General features: G+C 44.8%; 1 protein-coding gene and 1 long non-coding RNA gene across 2 annotated transcripts in view; one reads left to right on the top strand and one right to left on the bottom strand.

The window, feature by feature from the left end:
• LOC144770373 (serine/threonine-protein kinase SBK1-like) overlaps positions 1–20,194 on the top strand; it is a 198,969-nt gene that overhangs the window by 3,479 nt on the left and 175,296 nt on the right. The window lies entirely within an intron of this gene.
• On the bottom strand, positions 3,573–5,170 carry LOC144770374 (uncharacterized). The gene is made up of 5 exons (XR_013598874.1): positions 5,070–5,170; positions 4,509–4,595; positions 4,317–4,421; positions 4,152–4,232; positions 3,573–3,848 (listed from the first exon to the last, which is right to left on the bottom strand). It is a non-coding gene; the product is annotated as an uncharacterized LOC144770374 (long non-coding RNA).

The raw sequence follows: 20,194 nt of genomic DNA, 5'->3' as shown, positions 1-20,194 counted from the left end.
AGTGAGAGGAAGACAGGGTGCAGATCGCAGGAAACCAAGACCAGCGTCACGGAGGTGACAGACCACTACCAGCAAATGACCCACAAGCAGATCACCTGGAATGCAGTCGGAGTGCCGAGGAGGCCAACCCAGGAGGCCAATAGGTGACGTGACAACCTAAACCAGGCACCAACCTGCTGCCAACAGGAAGGCAGCAATGGCGACAGGAGGTGGCAGTCCAGCGCCGCCGAAGGAGCTGGAGGAAACTCAGCCCACAGTCATTAGTGTGGAGACGGTGCACGAAGTACAGCTAGCTCAGGACACTTCACCCACCCACACATGGCACCCCAATGGCATGTGTCAGCACGCCAAAAGGAGGTGGCCTAACAGGGGTGGGTGGGGTCTGAACCCATGGAATGTGAACCAGGACATCTACGAAGGGGTCTGTCACCCGTCAGAGCCCACCCACAACCCACTAAGGAGACCCACACTACCATAGAGACACATGCAGATGCACATTCACAGCACAGTATGACGCCCAGGGGCGCGCAATTAGCAGTGACACACCCATGTTGGCTGTGCGTACATTGGCCCTGGCCACTCCCCTCATGATTGGAGTGGGTGACGACAAAGCTACATGTCCAAGCCCCAACCCGCTGCCTCCGGTGACATGTCTGCATCCGATGTACACCAAACAATGTAAAGTCGTAGGGCCTAGGGCCCACATGCATACTACAAGACCACAGGGACACACGCAGAGATCATGTTGAACTGGCTACGGGCACATGCGCCCAGCCCCTTTATTGGCAGGGCCACATGTATAGTGCCGCCTGTGCTGAATGTGTGTGGCATGAGTGTAAGCCAACCCGCACGGAATATCTGGTGTTGGCAACCACTTGGACATTGGACACCAGTGCAACGGGAACAGAAAACACATGCAATACAGATTCAACTGCTGAGCAACATGGGGTGAGCCGGATAAAGTCCAGAGGACAGCCAACATGCAAACGGAAGTGTCCGTGAGTCGCAGTGCACTGGGCTGTGGACACTAGAGATGAGCGCGCTCATGCGCAGAAAAAGTCTTAGATTGTGTCCCTTCGATATATTCCTGACGCAGATGTGTGTGTCAGAACAGCATCATCTTCATCATCAATATCTCAGGGCCCTGTTTGAGGTGACATACCTGCCCAACTGCTCCACAGCACAAAACACAATCAGCTACGGACAATGGCCTGCGGTACACTGAGTCACTGGCACCTGGAGTGCTGAGCAGGGAATCAGGCCGATGATGGCATCAACAACAGGCTTGAGCAACCCCGAAGTCTGTCAGGAGTTAGTGGCCCTGAATGCACTGCGGGCGGCACAGGCACCCAGCCACAGGACGGTGACTTGCGGTGCAGTCAGATGGGCCATGCGACCTGAGCGGGTAACCATCACTGTCCGAGGTGTATGTTTCAGAGTGTTTTGGGGGATAGTGGAAGGTGTCCTCCAGGGCAAGAAGCCGAAAGGTTTGATTTAATCCGGAAGCAGCAAATGGAGGAGTGGAATGCGATAGCCCCTTGCCACCACCAATTCCGAATCAGCTACATGGGGGTGAAAACTGCCCCCTTGTCCATATGCTCATACGCCAATACTGTTCGACCAGAGAGTGTCCATGAATGTCGGGAAACAGACTTAGTGGCACCGGGGCTGAGTGGGGATGCAAACTGCGATGATGCTGGTACACTGATATGGACTCTTCCCTTGCTGAATTATGAATCTATGATCTACTGGACCACACTGTAGGATGTAGGCAGCAGTCAGCAATGGCCCACAGCCACGTGTCTTTGGCTCGCGATGCACAGCGCTAGAGACACCAGGGCAGTTGTCGGTAGAGTACGAACACCTCCGTAACGATGATCCTTTTCTCTCCGCCAAGATGCGAGGCAACATCTTCTTAGGCCTCTCCTTGCATGCAATGATGTGTAATCTGCTTTTGCATACTCGATGGTCAGTTCCAAATCTGTGACCTACTCGAGCACAGCCTAGGCCGAGAGCATTGTAGGCCGGAGGCAGAAGTCAGCATGGGCCATTCACCGAGTGTCGCCGGCATAGGTTGGTGGCCCCACCGGCCTGCGCAGTTCAGGTTCAGTGACACCACGTGTTCGGTCACCTCCATGACTGTGACCCAGGTTTCACCCGGACTGAGCCGCATCTTCCTCTTACTCCTCTCCGTGCGACCACTGGTGTGGACTCAGCCATTTGTGATTCACGACTAGGTGCCGGATGTGAGACCTACTGTTCCGCAGGGTAGTCCTGGTCCCTCATCCACGTGTCGCTGGCTGGTGTTGAACAGGGTTTGTGGCAGCATGTGGCGCAAGATGCGCATATGGAATTATGCCTCGCGGCTCGAAGGGAGTATGGTGCTGTGGCCGCTGTCTCAGATTTGGGGTCACTGCTATTCATTAGCCAGGACAAGGTTTCACATATGGGAACCACTGAGCCGCAGAGGACGCCGGTAGAATATGTAAATGAGAAAGGAGTAATGTGGGCCAAGGTCGGGGGGACGGCGGTGGTCTGAAAGGCTGTCCGAATCGCGAGCCTCGGTTTTGGAGGTTACACTGGCAAGTGGTAGGCACTCCTTGACATACGCCAGTGTCTGCTGCTGATCAGTGTGGCCTGGCTGCGCAGGGTCTGCCCTGACGGGTTCGTGCTCCAGCGGGCCGGGTTTACGGCAGGCACACAGGATCTCAGGCATCTCCGCTAATGAGGACGGCGTCGGCCTCGTGGCGGGGTGGGAGGCGCCACCCTGGCAGAGACGTTGTGCTTTCCGGAAGAGGACCACGCTTTTTATTCACACCCCTATGCTGGGCTGGCATACGCCGGCCCATCCCACTCTGCTCATGCTTACGAGGGGCGTAATAGGAAACATTTCCACAAGGCCCCCACTGGCTGGGGTGACATGGTTGCGTCCACTGTCCACTATACTCCATACACTAAAAGTGTATGTCACCGTGGAAATGGGTGTGTTCTGCATACTGCGGTCTATCCAACACTTCGCCGCCACTCTTGGCATTGTGTACTTTTCCAATCATGGTTCTACTGTATCCTTCACACATGCCTGCTTGCCTCCTCTCCCTACATTTGTCTGTTGTGTGGCTGAGGTGCCATGCCGTTGATTGGTCATGTTCACGGCTTGCCAGGCTAACATGTAAGTTGTTCAATCGTGTCTAGTGGGTTGGCATATTGTTGTGCATGTTAGTTGTGAATTTGTGATGTGTGCATTGCCAGATTTGTGGATTGCATGGTTGTGGAGTTCAGGTGAGTGGGGTGTTAATTGGGAACTTGCCAAGGAGCTGGGTGCCATCCTGGGAAGGCTGGTTGCTGATGGAATGTCGGAGGGCAAAGGGATCATGCACACCGGCTGTGTATTTGGAGGCGTAACAAATAAGGTTCCTATTGGAATTTTTGTTATAAATTGAACTTAATCTAATCAACACAATCTTTTTGTTTTATAAGTAGAACCACAAAGGCACTGAAATTTGAAAAAAAGTCACTGTACTTTATTTTGTTTAAAAACCAATAAGTTTAAAATTTTATTCACAAATACATCTATGACTCTATTCTCACTGGGGATAACAAATATGCGTTCTCTTTTATTTACCTCTTCCCCCACCAGTCAAACGATTATTAATACAATGCCTAGTGCTCATATACAATTGTTAAAAACATTTATCATTATTGTAATTTTATCCCACAATATTAACACACATATATTACACATTCAATTATCAATCCATTTGTTAAAAACCAGAGGTTTTTTTGTCGACGCGTTTCGGTGGACAGGCAAATAGCCCCACCTCCCTCAGGACAAATTAAAACACAACAATCTGTGAATAAAAAACAAGTATAAAAATACATGTATAAATACAGCCTTTCTCATAGTATTCAGTGCATTTAATTATCATTAATCACTCCCACCCTTCTATTGAAGTGCGTGCTATTTCTGGTCCCACCTCTTATTTTATCCTTTATATATCATACATTCATAATTCAAAAAGCCACCCCTATTCACAATTGTATCCATTCTCTGGGCAGTGTCTACTTTATCAGGGCCTGGCCAAAGGCTCATTCGGCTCTTTCCCCTATTTGAAACCAAGATTTATCTCTTCTATTTGTATAAGGTTTCATACCTTTAAAGACCAAGAGTCATTCCTCGTTGTGCTGGTCTGTATGACTTGATTACGTAATAAACAGTATATATAAATAAATCTCTGGGGAGGACAAGAAAATATTAATTAATGTTGTCCTGGGTGAATCATTTTCCAAAGCGTAAAGATTTTTTCTGCAAAACTCACCCTTCACTTTTGTCGGGGGTGCTTATATTCAATTCAATTCTGCAGCTCCTGATTTTTGTATTTGATATACAGGTCGCTGTATTTCCCTGAGAGTTATTCTGCTTTCTATGGAATAATGTAAAGTTTTAATCATTTTATATTATCCCTTGGCCCTATTGCTCTACCACTGTTCAGTGGTTCAAAGGCGCTTACCTTTTGTTTGTCCTTTTCTTGATTAATATTTATATTATGCCACTTTCTTCATACTCCGTGTTTATTCAATTGTCCACGGTTTATAATCTGTAGGGACATATTACATAGCCTCTGTTATTTCAATTCCCTTACATCTTAACTTCTTTTATTAGGTTATTGTTAGTAACAGTTTCCTTTCGAGTTTACCCTCGTTCCTATTTTGTTTCAAATTACGTAATGACTTTCTACTTTCTCTATGTAGTTGTTTAAGGTTTTATGTGCCTGCTATGTATCATCTGGGGTGTTTTTTCTATGAGCAATTATCTCCCGATCTTACAGTATTGCTCTATATACATGATCCCCTCCTTTACAGTTTCAATAAACAGATACTTCTATCATGAGCGCGAAAAGTCGCTTCACTAATGATATAGCTGGACAAATATTTAAAATTCAGTACTACTATGTCACTTAAAGAGCAACGTCTCTATGAGCTTTTCCTTCCACGTTGCCCTATCTACGCTCACCCTCCTTCACCATTACGATGGTATGATATTTCTAAACCGGCGCGCAATGGTCGCTTACCTCAAGTATGCTGTGGCTTTTACGAAAAAGCAACCGGGCTCTCAGGAATCGAAACGACCGGCGGGAGTTGAAACTGGCGTTTTTACGTTGGGCGCTAGCATCCTCACGTGACACGCACGTGTTAGTGTGCCCGTACTTGTAGTTCATTCTCAAGGTTATGCGCTCCGCCATCTTATAATAGGCAAACGCGCATGGGGAATTATGCTCCCTTATTGTACTTAGAGGTGTTTTCTTATTTATTTGTACTCAAACGTTCAGTTTAAGTGTTCTTTTTACATTACAAATGGGATACGAGTATCCGTTATATTTAGTTGTTTGTGTTAACAGCGCTAGGAGGTCATTCTCAAACGTTTTTTCACTTTGCCATCTTATAATAGGCAGACACGGTTGGGTAAGTGTACTCCCTTTAGTACTTGTAAAAGCACCATGAAGTTTTTTTTATATGTATATATTTATTTATGCTGATACGTGCCATTAAAATGTTCACGATTTATTTAAACATTACAAATGAGATCCTGGTTTAAATTATATTTAATTCCCCAACATCTCTCTCCCCCTTCAGATGGATATCAGAGGTGTCCCCACACTTGCTCACTAGATTTCTTTTAGTATTCATTCCGAATGTTTATAGCCTCTACTTGAATTAGAATCACGTACAAATTCTTATAAAAAAAAATTTAAAGTCAGTTATTTAATCAGGGATTATGGATTTCTACCTATACAGTCGTTCCCATTCTTCACGGCTGTTCAGGCCATATGTATATGTCCTGAACTTACACATGAAGAATTGCTCTCTTGTTTTTCGTTTCTTTTCCATATTTCCTCCTCTTTTGGATAAAGTGATTCTCTCTAGGATGCACCCTCTTAGGTCCTCCACTTGCTGTTTATATTGTGACCAATGTTCAGTAAGTGGAGAATTGATTTCATTAGTCCTTATAGCTGATCTTTGTTCATTGAGGCGGGTTCGTATCTCTCTCATTGTCTCACCTATATATCGTTTCCCACAGGGACAAAGAATCAAATAGATTACGTTCTTTGATTTACAATTAAACATTCCTTGTATCTTGTGAGAGCCTTCATTTAATTTAATTTTTTGGCCTGGGATTATCGATTTGCAGTTAGTGCATGAACTACAGGGGTATGTTCCTACTACTTTGTTGTTAGTGTCTATGCTGATCTGATATGCTCCTTCTTTTTCTCTGTATGTTTTTACCAATCTATTTCTAATGGTTTTGTTTCTAATGTAGGAAAATAGAGGTTTCTCTACTCTTTCTTTGGTTATGTCCTGCAAAAAACTCCAGTTTCTATTTATAATATTTTTTATCTTATTACTGGCTATAGAAAAATTAGAGACAAATACTATTCTATCCATATCGGACTTCTGTTGGTGATTGTCTTCGAAAAGTGCATCCCGATTATAATATTTGGCTCTTTTGTAGGCTTTTTTTATTATTTTGTTGTGATAACCCCTATTCTTTAATTTTAGTTTTAAATTTTCTGCATGGCCTTCAAAGTCCTTTCTATCTGTACAATTTCTGCGAAGTCGCAGAAATTGGCCAAAAGGAATGTTATCCTTCTGGCATTTTGGGTGGTCACTTGCATAATGAAGTGTGGTGTTTCTATCGGTAGGTTTCACATATAGATCAACCATTAATTCATTCTCTTTTACCTTTATTTTTATATCTAAGAAATCACAGAATTGTTGACTCCATGTTGAGGTAAACTTAAGGTTGGGATCTCCACAATTTAGCCACTCTATAAATTCTCTCAATTCACTTTCACTTCCATCCCAGACAAAAAATATGTCGTCTATGAAACGTGACCAGTTGGTCACGTTCTCGTAGAAGGGTACAGCCTCATTGTATATATGTTTCTTTTCAAAGGCACGAACATAGATGCAGGCCAGACTGGGAGCACAGGTAGCCCCTATGCTGGTGCCCTTGATCTGGCAATAGAGGTCATCCTCAAACAAAAATATATTATTTTTCTATATTATTTCAGTTAATTCAATAAGGAAGTATGAATGCTCTGATAAATCGCCATTTTCGTCCATCAAGAGCTCTCTTATTGTTTCCACTGTATATCCAGAGACACTAGCCCTCAATTTTTTTAATCATATCCATTGTATCTTTTATGTATGATTTTTGTTGGACTACTAGGGGTCTTAAGAATTTGTCCACATATATTCTTAGTGGTTCTGTTAATGAGTTTAAACTTGAGACAACTAGCCTCATCGGGGGGTTGTCCAAGCTTTTGTGGACCTTTGGTAGTCCGTATATTGCTGGTAAAACCGGATGGAGATTATATAAAAAATCATGCTCGTCCTGGCAGATTATTTTATCATCTTTAGCCAGATCTAAAGTACTTTTGATCTTTATTTGAAGGTTCCTCCATTCATCTAATGATGACGATCTATAGTGCTCTCTTACTGCCAATAAAGACAGCATTCTTTTATTATAATCCTCTGTGTCCATAAGGACAATACTTCCCCCTTTGTCTCCTGGCTTAATCGTTACACTTTCACATTGTTCTAAATTTGTCTGTGCATCCCTACATTTCTTAGATAGATTATTACTGAATGATTTCATGTCTACTCTTAACAGATCCTCTATGTCTTTTTCCACAGCTTTTTCGAAAAGTTCTACATTTTTGTTTACCATACTCCGTGCAGGAGTCCAAGTTGATTGTGATTTTAATCCAGACAAGTTCACTTTCTCTATTGGTTCTTTATTTAAAAAGTATTCTTTTAATCTCACCTTTCTGAACAGACTTTTAATGTCTTTTTGAATTTCATAAGGATTGGGCTTAAAAATAGGGGCATAACCTAGACCTAAACCTAGGACCTTTTCTTCATCAGGACTCAAATGCCTTTTAGATAGATTTATAATTGGTGTCTTATTTGTTAGGTTTAATCCCATATTTTCTGACTCCTTGTTTTCATATATGGTGGTCTGAATTGAGGTGCTGGTCGTTGGTAATTCCCCCGACCTCTCCCTCTCATTCCTTGGTTTTGTCTCTGTTGGTGTTGCCCTAAAAAAGGTCTTTGTTCTCTCTGGTCTCTTTGCTCTCTCTGTTGACCAGAATTTTGTTCTTTTCTATTGTCTATGTGGTTATCGCCTTCTGATTCTGTGCTAACATATGAGGAATCTGAAAAACTAACGTTTTTCTTCTGTCCTCTTGGGCAATAGGGGTACCAATTTCTTTTTTGATTTTGATATGTTTCTTGGACTGGTGTATCATAATAGTCTTTCTTCGTATAAGGATAGACTAGTTCTGTATTGTATCTATTTATATCCTTTCCTAATTTAATGGATATTTTACCTATTAGGTATTCCCGAGGGTGTCTCTCATTCATTTAGACTTTAAGTGTGTATTTGGAGGCAACATTGGTGTAGGTCCCACGGTGTTCTGATGTTGCCTGCACATTGATGTGTCACCTGTGCTTCCTGTTGCACTGATTGTGTGCTGTGTCACCAGGGGGAACCATTATTATAAATGGGGTGACTGAGAAAAACATCACAGGACCTGGGAATCAATTGGTACAGAAAACAATAGGTCCTAGACAATATTATTAAGTATTAGAATCAATGTTGATAATGTTTCTTATTCATAAATGATTAAATCCTGAAATAGAAAAGAAAATACAGCCAAAATACATTCTTAGTTAAATGAAACAGTACCCACTGGTATAGTTATGCCGAAACAACATTAATTTATTCATAGGCAATTATCCATAGTTAAATTCAAAACATACAATTTACTTAAAGAAGAGGGGGTTACTACCAGGAAGTGAAAAGAAAAGTGAAGAGTTTGTGTTCACGTGAAAGAAGAGAATCAGAAAAAAATTGAAAAACAGTATTTTTTTACAATGTATTGTATCTGCCAATGCCAAAATCCTTAAGTTAGCAGGCCTGCCCCTAATGTCATTCAAGTCTTATTCATTATGTTTCTTAGTCAAAACACAGTGATACTTCATCTGTGACTGTGGTAGGGGGTACATAGAGTTCAGGCCCAATGGGGGGAATTCATAGACGTTTCAACCCAGACGCTAAAGGGGTAAGTAATCTCCTTGGATACGGGTCTTCCTCAGGACAGGGATAAAGGAAACCTAAGTTCAAGGATGTAGAGCCCCCAGCGATAGGGTGGGCAACCTGTAGAGGAGGAATGTATATGGCCATGAGTCTACAAAAGTCAGACTTTTGAAAGGTACACCATAAACCACAATATCAGTGTCAATACCAAAGCACAAAAAGCTAGAACACTTTATGGGACTTTGGAAATTGAGGTGCTTTTCCTTTGATCCGCTGTGGAAATTTCTTTGTTTTCTCAATACCAAAGCTGTCCGTAATGAAAATGTCTCAGGAAAGGGTTAATTCCCTTGATAACCGCTGTAGTGTAAGCGGCAAAAGACTTTCTTATTTCGATTTAGATTAGATTAGATTAAAATATTTATAGAGCGCATGGCTGCCTCAGTAACAAGGCGTCCTAGCGCTGGAGCAAGACATCTAAAGGTCATGTGGTCCGGTTCGGCGCGAATGTGAAGAGGAAGAGAGTTCCAGAGAATGGGTGCCAGTCGCCTAAAAGATCGTCCGCCAGATCTCGCTTTACGTATATGAGGAGTGCGAGCAAGGCATTGGTTTTCTGATCGCAGCACGCGCGAAGGAGTGTACAAAGTGCACAGATCATTAAGAATGTCTGGGGCTATTCCTGTCAGTATCTTGTGCATGGTACAGAGCATCTTAAAACTAACCAGCTGGTCGATAGGCAGCCAATGAAGCCGATGAAGAAGGTTAGAGGCATGGCTGAATTTCGGGAGGGCAAAGATGGCACGTGCTGCTGCATTCTGAACCCGCTGCAATCTCTTAATCAAGGACTTATTGGAGCCGAGGAAGAGCACATTGCAGTAGTCCAGGCGGGCCAGGATAGAAGCTTGGATATTCAACTGGCGTGTTTGGACATCGAAAAGTCCCAGAATTGGTTAATTGGTAATGTCCCACAGCATTTCCCAGCCAGTGACTTAGCATGTATTTCAAATTTCAGATCTTTATCCAGTATGACGCATACTTTTTTTGCCATGGGTTTAGGGTCAGGGGGACTACCCAGTGCCGAAGGCCACCATTCATTGGTCTATAGATGAGAGTCTCTGCCCACCAGAAGGATTTCAGATTTGGTGGAGTTCAATTGCAGACAATTGGTTGTCATCCAATCTGCAATGGCAGAGATATCCTGTCTAAATTTTTGTTTGTCCTGAGTGGGATTTTTGGATAAGATTATCACCAGCTGGGTGTCGTCGGCGTATGACACCAAAAAATTCCTCTTGCCTTTGCCATCTTGGCCAGGGGGCTCATATAAATGTTAAAGAGCGTAGGGCTCAGTGCGGAACCCTGGGGGACCCCACAACGAAGCGGAGGGACGAGAGAGGAAAAAGGGGGGATGTCACTTGAAAAGTCCGATCAGACAAGAAGGAGGAGAGCCAAGCCAATGCCGTATTTCCAATTCCTATCTCCTCCAACCGGAGAAGCAGGATTTCATGTGAGACTGTGTCAAATGCCGCGCTTAGATCCAGCAGCACCAAGGCAGATGTGCTGCCGGCATCCAGCGCGGACTTGAGATGCTCTACCACCATTAACAGAGCCGACTCGGTACTATACCGTGGTCGAAAACCGTTCTGTGAACTGTCAAGAATGTAATTGGTTTCCAAGAATTGTGTTAGGGTGGAATTCACATGTGCTTCCAAAATTTTAGACAGTAGCGGAAGAAGTGAAATTGGGCGGTAGTTTTCTGATTTGGAGCAGTCAAGAGAGGATTTTTTGAGCAAAGGGACCACTTTGCATGCTTCCATGATTTGGGCACTATCACAGTGGAGAGAGATAAATTAAGTAGCTCCAGGCAAGCAGGTAGGAGATCAGATAGAATTTTCCCGAAGACTTCTGGTTTTAGAGGATCATCAGGGGATCCAGATTTAATTTTAGCCACTAGTCTCTCTAGTTCAATAACATGGATAGGGGGAATGATGCAAGAAGAGTAGATTTGGGTCTGGTATAAGCGTCCCTACTGCAAACACTGGTTGAAGTATTATGCACAAACTTAAGATAGATGACTTTGACTTTCCTCAGGAAGAATGTTGCCAACTCCTCACAGTATAAATTAGAGGAGATAATATTGCCAGATTCCGCTAGTTTGAAGTCCCACAATTTATATCCATTATGCCTCCATTAAATCGAAGAGCATCCTCTTCAGTCAAAATCTGTCTTTCAACAAACCTGTCACCAGGGGGCACATGTGGGACATGTGTACATTGGATTGCCCCCACACATGCATTCATCTGGCTAAGGTGTATGGTCCTTGCTTGGTCTCCAGCCGTTCCTGCGCATTGTATTGGCCGTACGGGGACTAGGGTGCCAGGGTGATGGTGATGTCCAGGACAGTTGTGGGGTCTTGGATGTGGCTGGCTGTGAGACTCCGCCGACTCTGGCGGGTGTTGGTTGGGGTGTGCGAGGGACCAACAGGTGCTGCACAGCACAGCCAGAATCTTAGTGTGGGGTGAGATGTTGGTTGTCCGCTGTGTTGGTGCCGTAGGCCTGTTGGTCGATGACGGCCAGGATGCGTGGGATGGTTGTTCCTTTAATCCTGTAGTGGACAGTGACATTGTCAGATGTTGTGCCTGTGAGGCAGGTGCTTTTGCTGGGGGGGGCGCTGTTTTTGTCTGCACTGCCTCTGTGGTGGTTCCGGAGGGGGGGATGTGTGCCGGGTGGGTGTTGTGGCCCTCTTGGGTGTCCGTGCTGCATATTCAGTTGCTCTATGGCATCTGTTGCCCTTCGATGACGCCCTGGGCTGGGCTCCCTATTGTGGTGCAGGCTGCCATCCGCCTTTACACCAGGTCAGAGCAGGCATACATTTCCTGCTGCTAACACGCCTTATCACGTGTTTTGTGTTCTTATCGCCGATCTGTCTGGTCGTTGTAAATGTTGAGGTGTGGTGTTGTCGCAGGTTTTGCAACAGGAATGCCTACTCTGCATCTCATTAGCGATAGTTGCGGGGGTCCTCTGTAGCAATGTTTTTGTGACGGCTATCGTGGGAAAACTTGTGCTGTGGGCTGTTAGCACCTGCTTGTGAATGGTGGGGTAAATTTATCATGACTTTGCCTGCGAGCAAGTGCCGTTAATTTAGCGATAGCTCCATGTGGATATGCTCCATAGTGCCAACACTTTGCCCATAGAAACATATTTTGCAATGATGCACGTTCATTACATGCCAGACAGGCAAATACACAATCCCTGAAACCAAGGTGCCCCGTGCACTGTTCTACCACTAATAAGCAAATGTTCCGACCATCTATTTCGGGTGCAATACATTGTCATATCTATTATCTTTAATAAGCAACTAAAATACATGTCAAAGACTTTGCTTGATCCAACTTTATCTGTGTTTCTCCTCATTATATATGGCTTATGTGTTTCCTACGTGTGGGCAACCGACCAAATACAACTCTGTACCTCCTCATATAAGAGAAACTCATCATGAATACAGGTATCCAAATTACTTGACTCCTGCCTAGAATGATTCACACAGCATGGCTTGTTGAGATGCATGACCTCATTCTACATTAAAACATATACCTTGGACTATGTGTGCATTTTCTGTAAATGTGTTAACAGGTTGGTGCTGCAATGATGTCTGCTCAGACCTTCTTCTGGTTGTAACAGGGTAGAGCCCTGTAATATGGGCATTTCATATTCAAAGTCTCTATGTAATTGTAATTCTGAAGCTTATAAAGCGCATGGTTACACTTACCAGTGTGTCCCCGCGCTGAATAAACCGCTGAGGAACCCGTCCTGGCCTGTTCCTGTGAGGCACCCAACTCCTGGGCACCCCCCTGGTGAAGCCAGGCATCCTTAGAGATTAGGGCCGGTGTGGAGACTAAGCAAGCTATTGCCCAGAGTTGCAGCGTGGGACCCCATGATTAGAGTAGGCACCGTGCCGAGAATTATCGGGTCCGTGGACATTTGAGCTCAAGACCCTGCCGCGACGGGAATTGAACCCTGGTCCCGGGCCAGACCTCTGCATCAGGGTCTGCCGTTCTAATCAGGGAGCCACACTCCTCCATGTCACATTGGTAAATCACATGCCCCATATTACCATTCTCCGACCTTATCAGACAATCAAGGAAAAGGCTACTGACTCAACCCTTTCTAGGTATGGAATCCCAGCAGCTCACAATGAACACTAACAAAATCCTCAGGTTCTACCTTTCATCCGGAAGTAATTTTCCTGGACAAGGATATCTCAGGAACCTGGAATCTTTCTCCAGATAAGCCTATGAGGGAAACACTCAAAATATAAGCTACCCCAAGGAAAAGCTGTGCAAAGATAATTAATGTTACCAGGATCAACTTGCAGTTCCTGGACTTGTCAAATTAACTTCTGACTTGTCCCTCAATTTCGTAGCTGCCCGAAACACCTTCGGCGCAGCACCAGCTCCAATATTCCAATGTTGACATCACAGGATCAACAGCTCCAGCGAACAGTGCTAATTATGCACAACAGTACAATTACAAATACCTATGATGCATAGATATAAACAGAGAGATACCCTGAGGAGGTGTAGCTTCCAATTAGGGGAAACAGCCTTTACTACGCAACTGTTACAACGCATGCCATTACATCCCATGCTGTTGCAACGTAAAATGGGTGCTGCCGTGGGTAGAAGGTGTTGGATTTACCTCCAACATCTTCCCTACTGTTGCACACATTAGTGTTGGAATAGCAAATTCATCTATTCCAACTTCCAGCACTCCCCCGACAGAAATTCGGGGTAAAGGCTGGTGTTGCAACAGCATGCCATGTAATGGCATGTGTTGTAACGTCACATATTCTCCAATTAGTGAATCAACAAATCAGATGTTGTGGTGAATATTGTCCAAACCAGTGGTTCTTATGCTTTGTATTAACTACTTCCGTGCTCATGACAGCTCCATGCCGTCATGACCCGCGGGCGGTGTGTGCTCATGACAGCGTGGAGCTGTCATCCAACTGCCGCTCCTTCCACGTGGCACTAATACCTCTCCTGTGCGGGCAAATTAGTGAGTGGGCAGGGTCATGAGGGCTCCACGCCATCATGAGCATGCGCCGCCCGTGGCTCATGACAGTGTGGAGCCATCATGAGTAATTGAGCGCCGCGCTCGCACCCCCCTCCCCCGCAGCCAAATTCACACTGTAGCGAAGGGGGTAATAAAGTGTATGTAAATAAAGAAAATGCTAAACTGAATATTTTGAAACATTCTTTAAATGTGAAGGATCTTAAAACTGGAGGCTAAAGATTAAGTTGATGTCCTCAGTTTGATTCGTGGTAGCAGTGCAAATGACTAGGGTCATGTACAATATAATGGCCTGGGGTCCCAGCCCTGTGATCCATATTTTTAAATGTATTTTCATTGCACACACTCTTCTTCATCTCTGCTGCAAGAAGCCTTGATGGTCGAGTTTTTTAATCAGACCATGTGGACAGGGCTCAATTTTTCTAGTCCTTGCCTTTTACAAATCATTTTATCAAATGATAGTTGGTCCGAATTACTAAGTCCCAGACGCAAATAGAGGAGGATGCACAGGTAAGTTAACAGGTCAAGCTGACCCAGTGCAGAGCTATGGGTTTTGCTTGGCTTAGTCTTGAGAGACTTTGCACGAGCTGAGCCATAAAAGCTTTTGGCATATATATTGTGCATCTAACATAATGAAAAAATATGATACATTCTCTTCAACGCTTCAAAAAAGTGTATTTCGGGGACATGGTCAGTCAAGATGGCCAAATGGACATGATCCACCGAGGCTCCGCGGCTAAAAAGTGTAAAATATGATAAAGCAGCCATTATATCACACCACATCACCTGTGCTTGTTGAGAGGAATACAATCAACACCCAACAAGACAGTTTGCTGCCCATGACACAGTGGATGGTGGCAGCTGCTACGGGGGCCTCCAGATACAAGGAGACGGTGTGTGGGGAAGCCAAGTTGCTTTGGAATCACAAGTTGCTGGGACTTCGTAGATTGTGCCTTGGAGGGGGGACCCTTGTACTGGTGGTTCTGGGGGGCCAATCCGCCTATGCTGAATCTACCCTTAAACATTTACTGACTGCCCGGTGCATGGAGCCGTGCACAATTGAGGGGACCACACTGGTAGCAGAGTTGCCTAGTAATCTTGATGGAGGGGTCATAGTTGTGAACTGGCCCCCTGAGACCGAGAGTTGACGAAGGAAAGGTGGCGCTGAGTAAAGGGCCCTACCTGCGGCATAACTGGAGACCCTTGGAGGCTGCCCCCCAGTGTGGTGAATCACGACCTGTGCGCCTCACCCTGTGATGATGGCGAATACAGACTGAAGATGAGCACCTGTGTCTGGGGACACTGCTGCCATCAAGCTCCTCTGACTGACTGAGAGTGAAAGGGGGCATCTCACACTCACCTTGAGGCCCCCAGATTGTGTCCACGTGTGAGCAGAGGCAGCACCATTTCGATCTGCAGGTCCTGTCAGGCCTGACCCCAAGATGGCGGCTGAATGCAAGCTCCCCAGCTATGAAGCTTGAACAGAAGCCTTTGAAGCCGGTGGTCAGCCACATGCGGTGTCAGAAGCAGGGTTAGGCAGCCCTAGAATCCTCCCTTCCTGACAACAAAGGCATGTGGTAAATTGTGGTAAAAAATACACTCACTTGGACCATCAGGGGTCTCATATCATGTTAGCAGGGTAACAAAGTGGTTTTCTAATTGGTGAGGCAACTATGGGTCAAACATGAACTGGAGTATATTCTGGATGTTAGGCGACTCACAGGTGACCTTGTCAGTTCAGAAACAGAAAAGGCTCAAACATGCAGCGATTTAAAACAAAAATCTCTGCATGGCTAACCACACTAGTGCCCCAACCCAGCTGGCCTACCTGGATTAGGTGGACCTCCCAAAGGCAACCTCTATCCAAAATGGCCTATTGAGTGCTCCAATTAGTTAAGATGAAGCGAGCTTGGCGATCGCAGGATTGAAACTCTACAAATATCCAGGCCAGATGGTCTCAAGGCCTAGTTTTATAAAACTTTCAGTTCTGACTTGATCCCCCAATTGACTTCTCTGTTTAATTACATAGCAGAGGTGGAAACTGTGACACCTTCTGTGACCAAAGTAGTCCCAATATCTATGATCCCCAAGCCAGGAAAAGATCCCATGCATGTGGCTCATATAGGACTATTGAGCTTTTGAATTTCAATGCTAAGCTTTACTCTAAAATTCTGGCCTCCAGATTGGATGACTTTTGTTTTTGGCAGAGTTTTCTATTGCTCAAACTGGACCCGAATCTGATATCAGAGACCTTTCCATAGCACCAGTTATGTTCGTTTTGGTTAGGCACGTTCAGCATCATTCCCGAGACTCAAACCCAGTTCCCCAGAATCGATATCCACCGCCCTAGCCGTTAGGCCAACTCCTCTCCCAATTAATGCCGGATTTAATCCACTCGGACCAGTCCGGTTTCACAAAGGGAAGACAGACCCATGACAACCTGGGAAGGGTGCTCCATGTTATAGAAAAGGCGATGAATAAATGAATACCTACCATTCTGTGGAGTCTTGACGATGAAAATGCATTTGATCAGGTGGACTGGCCTTTTCTGTTCCACACTCTTAAGCGCTTTGGCTTTTGTGACCGATTGTAAATAGAGTGGGGTCTAATCCTTTTCAGCTAGAGAGAGGGATTGACAGAGATGTCCATTGTCCTAATTTGTCTTTGCACTCAGCATTGAACTCTTCATGGACAAGCTCCACACCACATGCGACATTAATGGGATCTTATTTTGGCTCAGTAGAGCATAAGATTTCTCTATTCGCAGATGATGCCCTCTTGATGCTTACGGATGCCCTCTCCTCCTTCACAGCGATCCAGGTGGATCTTTGAGGAGATGGCAGGCTTCTGAATTAATTTAACACTGCCTAACGCTGACATTGATGGCCTCTACACTCTTCCTCTGGGCCAATACTAAGATCATCTACTATGGTATCAATATTACCCCTAAGCTGACAGACCTATATCGAGCAAACTTCCCTCCACTTCTGACCCAACTGAAAGCATATCTCAAACTCTGGGCACCCAAGTATTTGTCCTGGCTTGGGTATATCCACGCTATAAAAAGGTTGGTACTACCTAGGGTTTTATAAACCTCTTTCAAAACCTCCCCACGGAATTATACTGGGACTTTTTCTACCTGCCTTGCACATCCTTCTCACATGGTTTACATGCATAATCGCATGGCCAGACTACCTTTTAAATTCCTATGACTTTGCAAAGACTCCAGCAGCCTGCCTCTCCCAGACTTCCACCTTTATTATAGGGCGGCTCAGTTGCAGGTTATTTCAGAGTAGTCACTGCCTGAATCAGATAAACACTGGTTGCATATGGACAGGGCCATAGTGAAACAAGTTATTTGGGATATTCTCTGGAAACCAAAAGTCAATTGGCCACCAAACGCATTCCTTATCACTCCCACAAGAATGAATCTGAAGGTGTGGGACAATGTTTTAAGACTGCGGGATGGACCGCCGTCCCCCATATAGCACTGAATTATAATCCAGCCTTTCGCCCAGCCTCAGCCTTGGGCCTCTTTGATGCCTGGAGAGAGGGAGGCTGTCTTACCCTCTCTGATCTCTTCCACAACTGGGATATACTGTCATTTGAGCACTGTAAGAGAAACTTCCATCGTCCTGAAACAGAGCACTACCACAACAAGCAACTAAAACACTGGATTCTACAACCCGCAGTCCGTCTGGCTGCTACATGAGATCTGACCTCCAAAGAGCAATTCACCAAACTGATGGGCCCATCCAGGGGCACTATATCCTAACTGTAAAAAGTAGAATGCGATCTGCGACCAAAGTCAGGACTTGGACCAGGAGACGCAGAGGAGCTAGGGATACAAGGAACCACCTAAGGTAAGTACAGAGGAAACCCGCAGAGGCTGTGTGCAGCGTGGAAAAACAGCTGCATGTCCAATAGAAGTCAACAGGTAAGTCGCGCTTGCAGTTTTTAAGAAGAAAGACTCTTCACAGTGGATCCCGAATAAACCTCCCGGACGACAGAAGATTGGGGAGCCACCTACCCATGGATACCCCGGGAATCAGAATACCAACACCAGCCAAGCCGGTTGGATAGGTGCATAGTGACGTCTCAAACTGCCATAGACCACAATGGGGGACTTTGAAGAAAATGCCGCAGGAGAAGACTATGCAAGAGTCCGGTAGACTCCAAGGGTGGATTCTTGAAGAGGAAAACCTGTAAGCAGAAGGGACAGAGTCTATGCCACAAAGGTGGTGATCAAGAGGCACTAAAGAGCAATGCCTACTGATGGCCGATGTTCAGCTGTGTTGATGGTGACTTTGTCGCTGCAGCTGTTGGAACCAGGCGATGCTGAGGAATACCAGGAGCCATGCACAAGCTGTCCCGCATAAGAAGTCGAGAACCAGGGGGTTGGCGTCTGGTGGGAGCACCAACAAGTTTTGGCAGCTGCAACTGGCATGGAGAACGCAGAAGGAGTAATGTTGGAACCAGCTAGGTCAAAGGAACTAACCACAAGCAGGAGAGTCAGAGCAGGCCCATGCAAGTTGGGGAAGACACTGAAGCAGGAGAAGACCCTCAAAAGGACCCACAGGTCAAAGGCACAGGAGTTGCAAGAGGACCTTGAGCAGCTCACCAAGAAGGAAGACCCACTGTACAAAGGATGCGCTGAGGACGCTGTACTTGGCAGGAAGAGACGCTGGAGGCTGAAGCTTCTTGTAGCCAGAAGATCTCTGGAGTGCAGATCTAACAAGCCTTGGCAAGAGCAAGTTGACACTGTGCACAGAGGTTTGGTCCCAGTGATTCCGAAGAGGAATACTGCCCCAAAGGGGATGGGTCAGTCCTTGATGGAGTTGTAGAACCACAACCTGTGTTGCTAAGCCTTTCGAAATCCATGGGATGTCATGAGCAGCAGACCAGTCAGCTTTGTTGCGGTGTCTGTAGATGCAGGGGAGTGACTCATTCACTCCAAGGGAGCTTACTTCGAGTGTATTTGATGCCTGTCAACTGGGGGTGAGTGTCTGAAAAGTTTCAGCGCGACATCCATCATCTCATTGTATTTGCTTTGTTCACCCTAAGTTGGCAGGTTATGCCAGATATTGGTCCCTTGCTCACTTTGCCACTGGATTCAAGCTAGCCTGACTGATGATGGGTGTTACCCTGAAACCAGTCCCAGGATGCTTGTTTGCAGTCCAGGGAAGACCTGACTTGGCAGTTACGGCTGGACTGTTCCCATGTGGAACAGGGTCAAAACTAATTTCCATATGGCTGGGTCTGAACTGGGGTGTCAAAGTGAGCTAAAGAATGATGATGGATTCAGCCCAGATCTGTGACTGGGGTGAGTGTCTTAAAAAGTTCAGCACTCTGTGTTTTTTTGTAATGATATAGTGTCATTTTAATATGATGATGTAAAAATATGTTTTCATATTTTAGTTTGTATGTCTATATTAAATAAACTATTCTGAATATTTTAAGGTGTAAGTGGGTTTAGAAGTTTGAAATTAGTTAAGTAATGTATATTAAATATAGTGTTTTATGTGCTGATGACAATATCATTGTAGTTCATAGTGTCATTTTTAACATTAGAACAATATTTTATATATCTTTATTTATGTGGCAGTTATTAGTGCAACTTAGATATTTAGGACAGCAATATTTTTGTATTCAATATTTCTGTTTTGCTTCATAATAAAGGATGGTGATATTTTGGTAATCAATATTTTTTATTGATATTTGTATAGTTCATCGTGTTTGTAGTCGGTATTGTGTCTTAAAACTGCCACAAGACGAGTCAAAGGGTTTGGCCTAACAGATAAATATTGTGCAAGTACGTGGATCAAAAATACTTCACAGTTCGACTAAAGGTCTCACAAATATCATATGGGCCTTTCTCCACTCTGGGAATCAACTTGATTGGTAACATGTTGCAGGCCAAACTACCCTTCATTTGGCGACAACAGTTAAAGAGAATGCCTACACCAGCCGAACCTGTGAGGAATCTAGTTGTACTTACAGATGTTCATCAAATCACATATCAAAACA

This window comes from Lissotriton helveticus, chromosome 7, assembly GCF_964261635.1.
Source record: "Lissotriton helveticus chromosome 7, aLisHel1.1, whole genome shotgun sequence".
Taxonomy (NCBI): Eukaryota; Metazoa; Chordata; class Amphibia; order Caudata; family Salamandridae; genus Lissotriton; species Lissotriton helveticus.
This window is presented reverse-complemented; position numbering and strand designations above follow the sequence as displayed.